This window comes from Suncus etruscus, chromosome 12, assembly GCF_024139225.1.
Source record: "Suncus etruscus isolate mSunEtr1 chromosome 12, mSunEtr1.pri.cur, whole genome shotgun sequence".
Classification (NCBI taxonomy): Eukaryota; Metazoa; Chordata; class Mammalia; order Eulipotyphla; family Soricidae; genus Suncus; species Suncus etruscus.
Window position 1 is genome coordinate 55,028,041 of NC_064859.1, and position 17,338 is coordinate 55,045,378.

General features: G+C 45.7%; 1 protein-coding gene across 19 annotated transcripts in view; it reads left to right on the plus strand.

Annotated features, from left to right (window-relative positions):
- MAP4K4 (mitogen-activated protein kinase kinase kinase kinase 4) overlaps positions 1 to 17,338 on the plus strand; it is a 148,033-nt gene that overhangs the window by 11,753 nt on the left and 118,942 nt on the right. The window lies entirely within an intron of this gene.

A 17,338-nucleotide genomic window follows, 5' to 3' on the forward strand; every position in this document is an offset into this window, starting at 1 on the left:
ACCAGGATTGGTGGTGCTCTGTATCGGGACCTCTTCGTCATTTTTCAAATGATGTTGTTTGTAAGAGTTCCTCATCTCAAATGTGATAGACACTTTGTGGAAATTTTCACTCTCTCTGTGGGTTGGCACGACCTCCGCTGTAAGAATGAGAAGTTAGACTTAACCTTGTCTTGGAAGGTGTAAAATTTTTGACCAGATGTTTTATTCTGATTGCACTTGTCCATAGTTTGACGAGGTCCGATAACAGCTTACTTGAGTTTTGTGATGAGGCCGCACATTAAGGCTGCATGGCCAGTTCTCTTTCCTCTTCCATTTCTGTGCCACCAAGGAGCCCCTGTTGTCCCTTTTCTATTGGCTTTTGGGCTATCCTTGATGTGCTCAGGGACTGTTAATGCTCAGTGTCTGGGATGTCTTGGGGATACTTGGGGGAGTATGTGATGCTAGGGAGCAAACCAGGCCTCCTGCTTGCACAGCTGTGCCCCAGCCTGCTGAGACCCTTGTACCCCCACCTCATTTCTCCCAGCACATGCTGAGTGCAACTTTCTTCAAGCATCCATCTCAAAAGCGCCATAAGCCCTTTGGTTTATACAATAGACATAATCTTACAAATTATTAATTTTATTTATTTTGCTTTATTTAGAGGCTACACCCCGCCGGCACTTGGGTTACCTCTGGTTCTGTGCTTAGAAATTATTCCTGGCAGGCTTGGGGAACATATTGGATTCTGAGAATTGAAACCGAGTCGGCTGTATGTGAGGCAAACTCTGTTTGCTGTGCTGTTGTTCCGGCCCCAAGAATTTTCTTTTTAAATGATTTTTTTCTTTTATTTTTTTTTGCATCAAACAAGCAGTGCTGAGGAGGCTGGACTATGGCTGAGTGGGACAGGGTGAAGCTGAGGCAGGGCATGATAGTCTCCTAGGGTTATATGGCCAATTGTTGCCATTCTGGGGCTGTACCAGAGATGCCTGGGGGATCCATGTGTTGGATCTGGGCTTGACCACATACAACGTATGTCCCTTATCCATTTTGCACATCTCTCTGTCTCCAAGAGTTTTAATTTTAGTGTTCATTGTCTTTTGTTTATTTGGACCATACCTGGCAGTGCTCAGGACTTAACTCCTGCTCTGCACTCAGGTATGAGACCTGGTGGATATGGGGGACCTGTCAGCTGAACCCGGTCAGCTGAGTGCAAGGCAAGCATCTTACCCATTCTACTATTGCTCCAACCCAGGAATTTTATTTTTAAAAATCAGGTAATGCATTTGGATTTTTTTTTTTTTGGTTGTTCAGGTATCTGCAGAGTGAACACAAAAATACTGTGCTCTTCTAGATGATGGAATTCCAGAGTTGCCGAGGCCACTGCTCCTGTGGCATTGCAGAAAATAGACAATAAATCCATGAGGCAGTGATAAATGCTGCTTTGAGTTGGCCTTTGCTATTACAAAGCACTCCTCAAATGTACTGATGTTCAACTACCATCATTCTCTTGGTCTTGATTCTGGGTCAGAGATTTGGGCTGGGCCAGGCTCTGCTAGTTTCCCTTGTGCTCCTCAGAGTATATTCACCTGCCAGGGCCCAGATGGTGAGGTGTCAGGTCCATGTTTTGGTGTCCTCCTTAGCCTCTCTCTCTCTCACTTCACTGCTCTCTTTCTGTTACATTTCTTTCAGAATATGTAAAAGTTTTGTCTTTTGTGGAAGATTGTGTTTGTGAGGATCAAAGATGCTGATAACAATGCCAACTTCTTGAAATAATTTTGTTTTTGGCCACATCCGGTGATGCTCAGGACTTAGTCCTGGCTCTTTGCTCAGGGTTCACTCCTGATGTAGCTTGGGGGGAAGCATGTGCTATACCCAGAATTGAACCTTGCCTGCAAGGCAAGCACCTTACCTGCTGTGCAATTGCTTCAGCTCCTCTTGAAATATTCTCATTGCTTATGAGAGCTCATTGATTCTGTCTCCTGTGGTATCTTAGGATTTAGGACTTCTCATTACTTACTGGGGAGCACTGTGACAAGAAAGGGCTAAGTAAGCCATGAAATGCTTTTAGTTTGAGATGCTCAAAGACCTCCTTCATCCAGTTGACTCTAGACCTGCTTACTTAGCTTGACCGGAAATGATGGAAGGTCCTTTTGAGGGGAGAATGTGTTGCACAAACAGTGATCTAGGAGGAAGATGTGCTGAGCTCACCTGACGCATCCATCTTGGCTCTCGTGATTATTTTGTAATATAGTGGAGGTGGTGGGGTGAGGCTCATCAGCTGGGGATAATGTGACTAAATCAGTGGGAGGGGAGAGGTGAGGACTTGGAGCCACTGGGCTTGTCTTAGAAAGGGGATGGTTCTGGGGAAATTTGGAGCTGGGAGCTGTCTACCTCCATGTCAAGGGCTTATCTTCTGTCACGTGAGGAAGTGCACAGCTGTCCTGGGCACCATGGCCAGCTCACAGCCAGTTAGTTCATGGTCAGTCTAGTTGTCCAGGAATTTTCTGTTGACTATGCTCACCTCTGTCCTAGCATCTGTCTTGCCTTTGTGGAGAGGCTGAAGACGGTACCTAAATTCCAGCTCACCTCATTGCAACAGAGGAACCAGAATCTAAATCTTAAGTCTTGATTTTAGCATTTTTTCCTTCTGGGTTCTGGGCCACACATGGGTATGCCTGGATGCGCCTTCCAGTGTGGTGCTGAGGTGGTACCCAGAGCATCACATGGGCAAGACCAGACATAGAGCCACATCCTTGGCCTACAGACTGTTACGTTGAATATTAAAGTTGGAGGTGAGAGGGAGGATGTGGGCAAGCAGGTCCAGAGGAAGCAGCGATGGGTAGGGACTAGACAGGTTCATGCTGGCACATTGCTTGCTGCAAACTTTTCCTTTCTACCTAGTTCGAGGTTTCTCAGACTTGAATGTATATTTGTCGCAGGTTTCTTCAGGTGCAGTTTCCAATTCATCACCTGGGATGGGATTTTGATTCTTTTCTGCCTCTCTGATGCACTTCTGTGTAATACTAGAGTGATTTTATGTTTTGAATCTTCAGATCTAAGTGGGCAGAGAAGTTGGAGCAGGAAGCACTGGTGTTTCCTGCTTGATTCTGGTCTTAGATTGGTTAAAAGGGCTGTTAAAAGGACAGGATCATTTCTCATCTATGTGGTGTCCCATGTCTGGAGCATCCCTCAAAATGTGTGATTTTGTGACAACTCAAGGAATCTGGTGCTTTTGGGGATTATAGGGTATTGGTGGGGGAAGTTGTAGTGGTTAGAAATCAGATGTGCCAACTGCTGCTGGCTCACAGGTAAGCAGTTTGGAATTTTGTGGTTAGACCAGGATGAATCTGAGACACAGGGTCTTCTCTCATCGTCCATGACTCCGTCTGTAACAGTGAGGCCACTTGTCCAAGTCCCTTTCACCTCCTTTGGTGATTTGATAACAAGACACTTAAGAACTGATCATAATTTTCCAACTTTGTTTTAGTCTGTGTTAGTACCTGGTGCAAAAGCATTTTGAAAAGGTGATGAGTGAGGAAAGAACAAGTAAGTGGGTCCCTAGTTTTTGGGTGAACCTAAGATGGTATTTGAGATTGGCATGTTTCTGGCGAAAGTAGGTGGTAATGTTGTCTTGGCGAAGGTCGTGCACCTGAGTTGGCAGCTTCTGAGGTGGGCGGCTCCAATGTCACCTGCTGTCCTGTATCCAGGAGACCAGGGGTGTCGCACAGATTTGTGTGATAAAAATTCGGATACTTGCTTATGAGAAGTTGTAAAGTGGGGCTGAAGTTTGGAAGGTTGGAAAAGAAAGATTTAAAAGACTGTTGACAACAATGCAAAAGGAAAATGAGTATGGGCAGTGTATTGTGTGTTACAGGGGTCATTGTTGGAGTGAGGAGGTTGTTCTCCACAAGACAGTGCTTGGGAGCCATCCCTGACAATGCCTGGAGAGCATATATGGAACCATATACAGATACTCCTCGCTTAATGACAAAGTTTCATTTGGTCGTTAAGCGAATTGGTCAAGTGAGGAACTGCATGTACTGTATACAGTAGTACAGTATATGCATAGTACTTGACAATACAGTATTCTGAATAAGTCAAATAACAGGAAAGATCAAACTGAAAATTTCTAATTGAATTTGCATAGGTTGTGTAATTTACACACAGTACTGCAATGTATTCCAGAAATAAAGTTAGTAAAGTAGGTACATTAAAGCACCAAAACCCTCAGTACTGTAGAGTGTAAAAGATGGAAAAAGGATATTTAAAATAAAATGATTTAATGGTGAAGAGATGGTTGTAAGTGCGAGCGGTTGCTAAACAGGTAGGTTGTTAAGCGAGGAGTATCTGTATTACAGACCGACCAGGGTCTGCAATGATGCGAGGCAAATACCTTACCTTTGTGCTGTCTCTGCACAAAGTTACGTGTGCACTTTTGTGGAAGTTCACTGGTTTCGAATGTCGAAGTTTTGGAGTTGTAGAGTGATAGCTTTGGAAAGAACTTCAGAGTTGCCGGCACTTTATCTCTCTTTCTGTCCAAAAGGCACCTCAGGCAGGTGCCTAGAGAGGCGAAGGCACCAGGGGCAGCATTCCCATATGATCAGCATGTGGAGCCTGCCAGGGGGACATCTGTGTGCTGCCAGTGATGGGTTGTTGATGTTCTTTCTCCTGTCTTAGTTATTTTAAGAGTTCACTTGACTGAAATACTGTATGCTTGATTTATAGGCTGTCTATAGTAAATGTTATGTAAATATAGAGTAGATTTACTGAAATAATGAGTTGGTATTGTAGTGTTCCCCGTGATTTTCTGATTGTACTCCCTGAAAAGTCAAATGGTCTAGTTAATTCAGTAGCTTTTTGTTACTCTTTTTTTTAAAAATGTGGGAGTAATTAATAGCTCTATCTGTATTAAACTTGAATTTGGAAAACAGATGGAATCATTGCCAGAGTTTTGGCTTTGGCAGAATTATGTCACATTTTGCAGTTCATTGCATCAGCCTATTGAGAAAAAATTTTTATTTAATTTTTTATTTTTCTGTGTGCCACAGTAAAATTTGCCTTTAATTAATTAATTTTTATTTTTTCTCTTCATCCCTACCCCCTAAATGGAAAGGTCATGACTTACCATTGATTTTTCTGGACTGGCATTGTTTCCAACAAGGGGGCTTTGATGGGTTTCACTCTTTAGGAGTTTGCTATGAAGGCTTTTCATTGGTCTGATTTCACTTGCAGTTTGATTGGAGATTTTCTTTTCCTAGGGGTGTCAATGCTGGTTTGAGAGAATGGGGCCAGGGTGCCTCAGGTTTGCAGGGCTTCGGAATCATTGCTTCCTTATCTTTGTCTGTATGAGCTTGTTCATGCCAAACCATGGCATCCCAAGATATCTGACATCTTACTGAGGATATTGCCCCTAAATTTTTGTTCACAGTACAAACTACTTGTATGGATTAATAAGATATCAGTGACATTTTCTTACAAATACTTGCAGTAAGACATGTTGAAGAGTTTATTTAGTTGCATATAGAAAGGTAAGAAAATTAGACTTTGGCTAAACACCAAATATGGATTAGTAAGCAAGTTGTAATTAGCTTTTTGCACAACTTCTAGAAAAGTCTTGAAATTGCTTCTGTTCATTGAAATGAGGATTAGAAAAATGATTCCTCTGCTATTGCTGAGACTCTGAACTAGTCAATGAGTGAAAAGTGGCTGGAGACCTCCCATGAAGAACTTTGGAAGGGCCAGAGAGAGAGAACACAGGGATTAACATGTGGGTTGCACATGGCTGACCCAGTTCAATCTCCAGCAACACATGTGGTCCCCTGAGGTGGTCAGGAGAGCACAGATCCAGGAGCCAGGAGCAAGCCTTGAGAACTTCCAGGTATATCCCAAACCCCCCAAAAGGGTAAGGTAAGAAAAAACAAAACTGAATGTTAACACTGGGAATAACAGGGACAAACAGTGGAAAAGCTGCCTTGCCTAGCATGAGGCCTTAGGTTTGTGATGCCTTCCTGGGCTTAGTCTGCTCTGGGTGACTCTGCTGCTTGGGTACTTGAGGGTCATCACTCTTTGGACTCAATAGCCTGTTTAAGTTGGGTGCATGAGCACTAGAGACAAGAGTAGCTCAGGAGCACATGGGCTCTATGAGGTCACAGTGAGAGTGCCCACAGTGGGAGTGAGCAGCCATATAGCCAGAGTCGCAATTCCGAGCATACCTGTCTAGTATAATAGCACCATGGCAGGCGTGGCCCCTACTAGGCACCCACAGAGGTTGGAAATGGCAGTCTGTAGGCCCACAGCATTGAACACTCACCATTAGATGCCTCATTGCCAACCTTTGTTGACAGATCGGAAAGCAGAAGTCATACCTACCTGGCCTAATGGCCGAGAGCTCCAGCTAGGTGTGGTCTGAGCTGGACACTGGGAGTACCTCCCTGGGCTGCCTCATCATCATCTGTGGGCACCTTCAGCTCTGGCAGTAACCTCTTGTGGCCTAGATCTCTGAGGGAGTGTCTGGGATGGTGCTGGCTTGACTGAGAGTGGTTGTGCTGGTGTTTGCCAGCCCCTGCAGCAAGGAGGACAGTGGCTGGGTTTTGATCTGATGAGCTCTGGGGAGCAAAAGAGGCCCTGTCAGTGCTGCGCCTCACAGACCTGGAGCTTGTCCTCTGGAGCCTGGCTCCCTTTCTCCAGAGAACTGGGCCAGTGCAGTGGTCTGGAGCTGGTATCTCTGTTCACAGTCTCGGGCTGGGTTCCAGGACAAAGCTGCCCCTGGTTTGGGATTTCTGCCACCTTTCCCAAGTTCAGACTTCCTTCATGGAGGAAGAGAGATTGGCTTTGGGTTTTGAGTTTAGAATTTAAGGATGTGTTGTCTCCCAGCTGGAGAGAGGTTTATTTTACCCTGAGCATTTACAGCAAAGATTTATTCCAGACCTTCACCCACACACACATTTTTTTTTTTTTTTGCCTCACCAGCTTTGTTGTTTGGGAGACTATTTGGTTTTAGGGGCTCACCCAGGGTGCCCTCAAGAGGATCTTTCTGTTTTAAGTGGTGCAAATCAAGCGTGGGAAGTGCGAGTTTTATAGGCATTAGTTTCATATTGGTAGTGAAAATTTTGCTTGCAAAGTGATTCAGGCTTGGGCTTTGTTTCAAGGAGATGGATAGGAGTGATGGTGTTGAATTAGGTTGGTCATGGGCTGAGAAATGGAACCCGAGCATTTGCCACAAGTGACTGGACCCAGGTGGCCTCAGGCTTTCTAATACTTGTATCTGTGTGGCGTCATATGCTCTCTAGAGAGAAGACGAATAGAATTGAAAGGACCAAGGTTCAGCCTTTGGGATATAAGATCAAATTATGGATATAGGAAGGGAAATGGAAGAGGTGGCTAATGAGAAAAATGTGCTGGAGGGTAGAGCAGAATTTTCAGGGTAAACTCTATGGGGGTTTATTCAGATCATGATTATTTGAGGCCCTACCTTCAGTTCCTCGCATAGCAAAACGAAAGATATAGGGGGCTCATAAGAATGCACATCTGCCCCTTAGACTGTGTTCTAATGCAGTGCTTTATGATTCTACTCTTTGCTTTTGGCATGTATCTATTTTTCCTAACTAGAAAGGTAAGCAAGGGAGAAAAAGAAGACCAAAAAAAAAAAAAAAACCTTTTTCATTTGAAACCTTTGACTTTCCTGTTGTGTTTATTCTGGACATGAGATGTGCCCTTGCTAACCGCACTGCTAGCTAAGGCTGCTATCCCACAGTCCCGCCTGTGTCCCTGCAGATGCACTGGGCTTTCTGGGGCTGGGGATCCTGTACCTGTGTGAAGGGTGGGCCTGAGCAAACCCTACCTAACATTGTGGCTTCTGCTCACAAGAAAAGCCCTTTCACATTTCACACTCAAAGAAATGCCCCTTTAGGTAGTACTCTGGGCCCTCTGCAGCAAGCTGTGTGCTGTGGACTTTGAGACGGAGGCTGGTGGCTCATGGTTGTGGTGCGGGGTATGCTTGGGTCCCCAAGTAATCCTGTGTCATATGCTCATTCAGTGCATGCGTGCCTTCACCTGGTCGCCACACTCTCCTTCATCAGATCCTCTCTGTTTGGCATCTCACTGGTGCAGGGTGTGAGTTTAATTTGAACAGTCTGTTGTGAGCTGCAGAGTGGCCAGTGGGCCTTGTAGGAAACCTCATCTCACGGTCTCCTCAGGTTGAAGTGTTGCTGCAGGAGCAAACCTGACTTAGGCATGGGAGAATTATGAGGCATTTCTTATGCTGCATCTTGGCTGCCACCTCACATCACTGAATATGTTATTAGGAAGTGGCATGTTTGGGTGTCTCAAAACCTTGCTTATGTGTGAGGATTTAGTCTTAAAGAGCTGTTCTTTGGGCCTGCATGTAATTCTGGTGATTTGTGTGGGAGCTGCAGCACAGTCCTGGGCCAGGGGTTCGCTTCCCTGCTGTGTACCACCCGAAGGTGTGTGGTCTGCGGTGGGCAGATGGGTAGATGTTGGCAGCTGTGCCAGAGAGCTGCTAGCCAATTAGCTGATTTATTTGATTTTGTGTTAACCAAGAAATCCATTACTTTTAATTGCTTATCAGCTAATATTAGCTAATCGTCTTGGAGTTAATTGTTGGCATAAGTGGTGTGAGAAGGCGTTGGGTTTTCTGCTAATGCTTTCCTATGCCATCATCAAGGCTTGTCTTGGATCTTAAGAGACTTCATTGAAGGGCTGAGTGGACTGGATCTAGAAAGTGTATCTTAAACTGTATAAAAAAGAGCAGAATATCTCTGGGATTCCTTGGGGGATTATTTCACATGATCTGGAAGAGGAATTTATTACTTTCTAACAGTATATGATGGAAATCAAGGATGGAACCATCAGCATTTACTCATTCAGTTTCAATTAAAAAGAATTTTGGTGCAACTTGGAATGTGTGAACATATTATTTACTTCAGCTAATGTTCTCACCTCAGTCCAGAACTGGAAAGGTATTTTGCCTTGCACTTGACTGAACCAAGTATCCTTAGCACTCTGTATAGTCCTCAGAGCCCTCAGGAGTTATTTCTGAGTGCAGAGGCAGGAGTAAGCCCTGAGCACCACTGGTTGTGACCCTAAAAGCTCCCTGTCACCCTACCCCCCCCCCCCATAAGGAAGAAACTGGTTACAGGCAGTTAGAGGAGAGTCCAGGGGTTCTGGCGCATGCTTTGAGTACATGGGATTACGTTGGAACACAATTCAGTTGTATGCATTGCTTGGGTGGGCATGGCTACAGCCGAAACAGCTCTGTGCTCATTGAATACACTGAACTCACTGAATCCCAGTCTGGTTTTCTCATTTGAGTTTGGTGGTCCAGGACACCCAGCAAACCAACTGCTTTTTCTGAAATCAAAATGAATGTCCAGTAAAGCTTGTCAAATGGCCTGTTTCAGATTCTTAATTCTTCCTTTGCAAGAACATACCTGATAAGAGTGAGAAAGAAGCAGGCCCTTAGCTGTTGACTTGGCAGCACCATTCCCTGTAGGGCAGTGTGGATGGAACCAAAGAGCTACTGCTAGATTCTTAAGTTCCCATCACTTGCTAGCAGCCAAGGAAGCACTGACTGAGAGAATGATTCTGTTTAAACACTGATTTGACTTCTTCACTCTTGATTGTGTGTCCCACCGTTTCCTGTTGATCACTCCAGCAGATGAATGTGTAGTTGAGAGCCAGTGAGACTCCTGTGGTGCCCAAATGGTTCTGCTGCTACGCTCAGACACCATCACAACAGCTGTGCTCCCCTCCCAGTTTCCTGCCTAGTAGGTCAAGCCAGGACTGCAACCTGCATTTCCAGCCAGTTATTTGATGCTGTGGAAGCTGCGGGGCAGGGGACCGCAGTTTGAGGTCATGTCTGCACACCAGGGCTGCCTGGGATGCTCTCTTCCAAACATTTGATTATGAAAAAGAATGGAAGAGAGAAAAGTGCAGAGGACGGTAAATGAGCACCCATCTACGTCAGCTTCTAGACTTAGAAGCAGCATTTTACTGTATTTGCTTTCTCATGTAATTATCTACCTGTCCATTAGTCTGTGCTCCTTCTTTTTAAGACTTAATTTTTCCTAAAGCAGTTTTAGGCTCACTGCAAAATTAAAAGAAGGTGCCGACATCTCCCTTCTACCTCTGCCCCTTCTCCTGTGTGCCTTTCCCTGCTGGGACACACCTGTCTCTCTGGAGCTTGCCCTGGCTTGTTCTACACCCCTCATCCCCTCGTCTAGGTTCATTCCCTGGTCTGGACATGTACAACTGATGTGTCCATAGTATTCACTGTGCCAGAGGACATGGCCATTTCACTCCCTAAAGAAATTTGTTCAGTCCACTTCTCCTTTGTCTCACACTTGAACAGACTTTGACTTTTTATGGGAGGGGGCCACACCTGGCTGTTTTCAGGGCTGACTTCTGTCTCTATACTCAGGAATCACTTCTGGTGGATCAGGGACCATTAGAGTGCCAGGAATTGAACCTAGGTTGGCTGTGTATAAGGCAAGCACTCTACCACTGTACTATCACTCTGACCCTTACCATTATATTTTTAACTTTAAAAAGTTACATGTTTCTAGAGTATTGTTGTGTATGTAAATATTTTATGGGATTATTATGCTACTGACCCTACCCTGATAGGTGATTGTGCCCTACCCTAGGGTGTGACCTGGCATTCTGCCCCCACCCTAGGGTGGTACCTGATTCTGCTTCTACCTTGGGTGATATGATTCCACCATTGGGTGGTACCTGATTCTGGGGGATAAAAACAAGGGTCTGTGGAAGGCAAGGGGCTTTTGGCTGGAACTGATGCTGAGGCTCTGGACTTCAGTCTTGTCCACCAAATAAAGCTAATATTTCTACAAGCCTGACTGTCTGCCAGCTGTTTACCTACCGCTTTACCTCAGAACCGCCGGCTGAACAGGGTGGCAGATGCGTGCTCCGAGCTGGAGGGGAAAGACCTCATCCTCCAACCCTCCATCAGTCAACCTCTTCGGGGGCTGACTTGCAACAGAGTATCACGATTGGAGTTATAGAATTGACCTTTTGTTTTTTCTTTTTTTATTTTTAAGAGGGATTGAAGAGATAGTACAGTGGGTAAGATGCTTATGTTGCATTGCAGTTAACCCAGGTTTGATCCCCAGTACCCCATATGGTACCCCAAGCACTGCCAGAACTGATCCCAGAATGCAGAGCCAAGACAAAGCCTTGAACACCACTAGGTGTGGACCCTAAACTCCAAAATGGTTCGTGGTGATGAGGTGCTGGGTATAACAGAACCAGGACTGAACATGCCAAGCTCACTCATGTCACAAATCAGCATTCTTGCTCACTTGTCTCCAGTGATGACCCCTCTCCCGTGATGACTGGTGGAAGCTGAGGTTTTGCTGTGATGTGATGCTCCAGCGCTCTATGTATTGTTGGGGGTCTGGGGGTTGGACTCTCTGCCTCTCATATCAGGCATGTGGTGTCTGTTGGATGGGGCACACTCTGATTTCAGTGGGGTGTGGTTCTGGGAGTCCCATGTAGTGCTGGGGAAGCACTCTCTTCAGTATTTGTCTCATAGTCTGGGTTTTGTTTGTTGTGGGGCCTTTCTAGCCAGGCAGAGGCTAGAAGGTCTCTGTTGCTTGGAGCCACCAAATCCACACCCTGAAGGCTGCTTTTTCTTACCTGCTGATATTGGGGAAACAAGTGGCACCAACTAGCAAGTTTTCCCTTGGCCCCCACCCTGATTTTGTAAAGGCCTCTCAAAATCATTTTGCAATAAAGCATTTCTGAACATTTTCCAGAAATTGGTACCTTTGACTCTGCCATATTCCAGCCTATCATTAAATAGCATGCTGGGTTTATAGTTTATTTTCCCTTAGGAAAATTTGCATGTAATAAAATGCCCAGATCTTTTATTAATTAATTAATGAGTTTTACATTAATACAAGACAGTACAAGCATAAGTTGAACTGTAATCCTCTTCAGAATAGAATATTAGAGCCATGCCAGGGAACTTAAAAAATTTCTACTGTGTGCAGGGCCTCATGGATGAAATGATGTGGGGTCTCTCGCCAGCTGGATACTATTAAAGGAAGATCTATGTTTTGGTAGTGAGGGGTAGCCATATTTGGGACCCTTGCTCCAGGCTCCTCTGTTTCCTTGTAGCATGAGCATGAAATGGCTGTATTTGGAAATACAGCAGATTTCGATCTGAGCCATTAAGAAAACTGGTGAATATTGCACAGATGTGTTCAATTTCCAGAAATCTGTGAAGATTCTAAAAGTAGAATAAGCATGAAAACAGAAGCAATTGGAGATGTGACTGAGAAAGTAGCTTTCTGGTTTTGTGTTGGTGCCACCCCCTTTCTGCCCTTTGGGGTATTTTTTGGGGGGAGGTTGGGCCACACCCAGCGCCACTTAGGATACTCCTGGTTCTGCGCTCAAGAAATCACTTCTGCCAGGCTCTGGAGACAATATGGAATGCCAGGACTTCTCGGGTCAGCACGTGCTATCGCTTTTGCGCCTTCTTTGGGGTGGGGGTGGTCTTTGAAGATGGTCAGTAACCCATAACCTCATGGGAGATACTTGCCCAGGAAATTCAGGTCTTGCTCTAACAGTAGGCCTGTCATCGCTTGTACTCAGTGTTTGCTTTTTATTAAACGACAGGGTAATTAAGCGACTATGGCTCTGGTTGCTGGTGAGCCTGTTAGTTGGGCCAGTTTGGTTGGTTAGTGAAGGGAGTGTGACTTCCTAAAAACTGGATTTTGGCTACACATCAGGTCAGAGCCATGCCAGCGTATCTCCCTTGACTTGAAGGGGACCATAAGTTTTTGAAAAATCACAAAGGACAGAGTAGTTGAAAATGAAATGATGTAGAGCAGGTGGGGAATATGAAATGATTTTGAGCATGAACCTGGTGTTATGCCCTATTCTTATTTTCTTTTCACTTAATATTCTTTAAAAAAGTTTTGGGTGCTGGAATGATAGCACAGTGTAGGGTTGTCACCAGCATAGGTGCGATCCCCTGCATTCCATATGATCCCCCAAACCCCGCCAGGTCCTAAGTGCAGATCCTGAGTGTAAAGCCAGAAGTAAGCTTTGAGAATTCCTGGTGTGCCTCCTACCCTCTTTGGCCCCAATATAACAAGTTTTGTTTCCTGAAAGATCTTAAACTGGTGGCTTTAAGGTTTCAGTGAATCTAGAAAGCTCTCGGGAGGTCATTCCAATTGTCTTGGGAGGGACGCAGGCTGGGTAGTGACCCTCTGGAGAGGGTCCTCTGGAGCCAGGAAAGGGTCTGAGCTTTCTGGGTGCAGGGCAGAAGCCCATCTGCAGCCTGCTCAGTTCTACTGCTGAAGGACTGATCATTTGGAATGCAGGGGATCGCACCTATGCTGGCCACAACCCTACACAGTGCTATCACTCCAGCCCCCAAAACTTTTAAAGAATCTTAAGTGAACAGAAAATAAGAATAGGGCATAATACCAGGTTCATGCTCAAAATCATTTTATTTTCTCCACCTGCTCTACATCATTTTATTTTCAACTACTCTGTCCTTTGTGATTTTTCTAGAGCAGGTCAGAAAGCTGAGCTTCCCTGAGCTACGGCCACCTAGGCTGGAATCTGTCTGCTTTGTGTCATTCAGTGCTGGCCAGTGGTTGCTCATTGCTCAGCTTTGGTCAAAGTCCAACTCTGTAGCCGGGCTCTGGGACCAGGCTGGGCCTGTTCTGACTTGGTGCAGGACTGGTGCAGGCCCTGGAATCTGCCCCCACATGCCACTCTTCCCTCACCTTCCTCCACCCTCTGTGTTCAGTTTGCCCCATCATTGGCCTTACTATGAGTCCATGCTCAAATCCTACCTGCCAGCATCCATGGCTCTCTTAGCTGGGCCAACAGTGGGCACTTTCCCCCTTGGGGCACTATTCTCCTCCCTATGCTTTGTACTCACAGCACTCAGCACATTAATTTGCATTATTGTGATATTTGATCCCTGGTGGGGGCACCTGTGGTAAATCCTTGTTTGTTACAGTGCCTGGTATAGAACTAGTTCTCACAGTTTGCTTATTTTTTTCTGGTGTTAGTGCCTATGGTGGTTTTCTTTTTCCCCAGAGGTTCATTTGATACACCACATCCCAGTGTCAGCATGTTTTGATATATGTGTATGTTACCAGTATTTTGTTCACATCTGGATCACACAGTCCCAGCTTCTCTCGTGATAAGAAATCAAGAAGTCCTTTGTTGGCAGTGCTCACAGCCACAGCACAGCATCTTAGCCACTGGAGCTTTGTTTCTTCCTCTGGAAATTGGGAGACTAGTCTTGACTTTGTCCACAACTTGGCTTCCATTCATCTCTTCTCTCCTAAAGGTTTTATATTTATTGGGGTTGAAGCGATATAGTATAGTGGGTAGGGTGTTTTACCTTGCATATAACCAACCTAGGTTCAGTCTCAACATCCCTTTGATCCCTGGAGCACTGCATGAAGTAATTCTTGAGTGCAGATCCAGGGGTAACCCCTGAGCTCTACCAGGTATGGCCCAAAAAAAGAAAGAAAAAAGATACCACATATAAGAACAATTACATGATTTTTGTTTTTCTCACCCTAGTTAATTTTCTTATTTAGTGTTTGGCTATTTGGTTATTTTTTGGCTATTGTTTGTTTTGATGGTTCAGAGCACCTACAGGGTGCTAGGGATTTGTTTTTATTTCTGGACCATACCTGGTGGCACTAAGATGTTACTTCAGGCTCTCTGCTCAGAAATCACTCCTGGCAGGGTCGGAGGACCAAATGGGATTGAACTAGGGTTGGCTGTGTGCAGCGAATGCCCTACCTGCTGTGCTATCGCTTTGGCCCCGGTGCTGGGGATTTGAATGAGAACTGGATGCATTCCAGAGAAGTTCACAAACCACTCACTGTCTTCTTTGCCCCCTAATTTTTTCTTACTTTAAACTCGATGGAACATGTGTTGAATTCAGCTCCTGCCATTTGAGTACCCTGAGCCTCCTGTCACAGACCTTGTTCACTGCAGAGCAGGGAGCCAGCATGGTTGGACACTGCAAGTCACCCAATTCCGCTGGCTGAAAAGAACAAATTCAGTGTGTCTTTATGACAAACCCTTTGTGGGGCCCCCTGTGCAGCTCTTTCCAATTTTCCAACTTCGAATCCTGAACTGCTGGTCCCTCCTGGGACTACCATGTCAGCACTGGGTCATGTGTGCTTGGCTTCTACTAGTACTGAATGAAGGTTTGCTGGAGGGAGGAAAGCACTTGCCTTCTTTTCAATTTTCACTTCGCTTAAATATTTTTTTCAATGTTAGAAAAAACTTTGGGGGGGGGGTCACCCCTAGTGGGGCTTAGGGCTTATTTCTGGCTCTATATTCAGGAATCAATCCTGGCAGTGCTCAGGGGACATATGGGATCCCAGGAATCAAACATGGGTTGGACATCTGCCAAGCAAACATCCTACCTGCCATACTATTGTTCTAGTTCCCTTCACTTTGTTTTTTTTTTTTTAATCTTAACATGGACTTGTGGTAGCATCATCCCCTTTTGTGTATTTGCTGAACAAAGTTCCTGTACTTTCACCCTCCCCTCCACTAGCGCCTGAGGTCCTCTGCCCCTGCCCTGGTGGCACTAAGGCCACTTCCTTCCTTCTCTCCCTGCATTGCTGGGCCGTCTCAGGTCCGAAGCCCAAGGCTAAGATTAGTCCTCACTCTACCTGGCCCTCCTCTCATCTCTCTCCTTAGCAAGGATAAAGCCACTCATTTGCTGTTTGTTCTCCTTCAGACTTAATTTCCCTTGACTCTGCTATCTGGGTCCATCCAGATCTCAGCCACTGCAGGGTTTCTCTCAGCTGCTTAGCATTGCAATTCATTTGTGCATTGACCACATTTCCTGTACCCCTTCTGTGTCTAAGAAATGCGTCTGTCACAGTGGCCTTAAGAGCCAGCCCCCCGGCCCTGCCTCATCTTGCCCCACTGCCTCAATTCCTGCTGTCTTCCCTTTGGACCACTCATTTCTGCTCTGCTGGTGCTTCCTGTCCTCTTTTGTCCTGTCCACACACAGGAAAGGAGTTGGGATGATGAAAAGTTAGTCATCATGACAAATCTGTGAAACATGAATGATAAAGCATCTTATAAAATTGAATCATGGATGATTTTGTGCCACCTGTACACTCAGCAAGACCCATTCCATTGGGGCGTGGCTGGTGTCAGCAGGAGGGCAGGTGAGCTCTGTACATGTGCCCCTGGACTTGGAGTATCGGTTTCCTCCTGTGCACCAGTAACTGGGTACTGAAGACCGTGCCCACTCTTCACTCTGGCATTCAATCTGATTGGCTCTGAGGTTCTAGACAACTGGAGAATGTTCATTATCAGTCCTGATTACTTGTTAGGGCAGTTTTCCCCCTGCTACTAATCGCTTCTCAGCTGGATCTGGTGTGAAGAACCAGGCTTGGCTAGTGACTGTGCCCTACCAGAGACTCCAGCTCTACCACTCCTTTCTCTTGATTTGCTCTAGGCCAGGAACCTCTCTCTGAGTGGGTGACTCAGGGGAAAGAAAGTTTGCGAAGGAAAGAAGCTGTCATTTCTGGGCTGCTCACCCCTTTGCAGGCTCAGACGAGGCCCTTTCTCTCCTCTCACTCCTCCCTTCTCACGCCTTTGCTCTAGTTCCTTTCTTTTTGGCTCTTCTCACCACACTCTCATTCTGCCAGGCATGAGTAGAACCGGAAAGGGCCCCTCTTGTTGACAGTGTGCAGGTGAAATGGAATTCAGGGAGGGCCAATGAGCATACCAGTTCCATGCAGCTTTGTGGTCGCCAAGATCCTGGGCTGGCATGCGTATCACTTCCTCCCATGGGCACCGCAGCTGCCATCCTAGCACCAAGGGAAATGATCTGAGAGGTGGCTCTGAGCTGACTCCATGGCTTTCTGGCACATTCTTTTGGGAGGAGGAAGTGCTTGAAACCTCTTCCCCCTTTAACTCCACATCTAGAATGCACATCTAGTTAAGTCCGGAGCTCTTGAAACACTAAAGATTTACTGCATACACCTGGATCCTCTCTTAATTCACTGAACAACATAAAATACACGTGAGAAGCATTTCTGGGCTCAAAACAATTTGTGCTAAGAACAAGGGTGAGATCACAGGAGTTGGTGCTGTCATGGAAGTGCTGATGTCTTGTGAGTGGAGCATCTTCTGGCACATCCTGGCCAACAAGACCATCGGAGTCAGTTCTGGTTGAGAATGGGCTGGCTTTCACACTGTTTCCAGAGATTTGTCAAAAGAAGAAATAGGATTATAATATACAGGGGTTTTTTTGTTTGTTTTTGGGCCACATCCGGTGACACTCAGGTTACTTCAGGCTCTGAGCTCA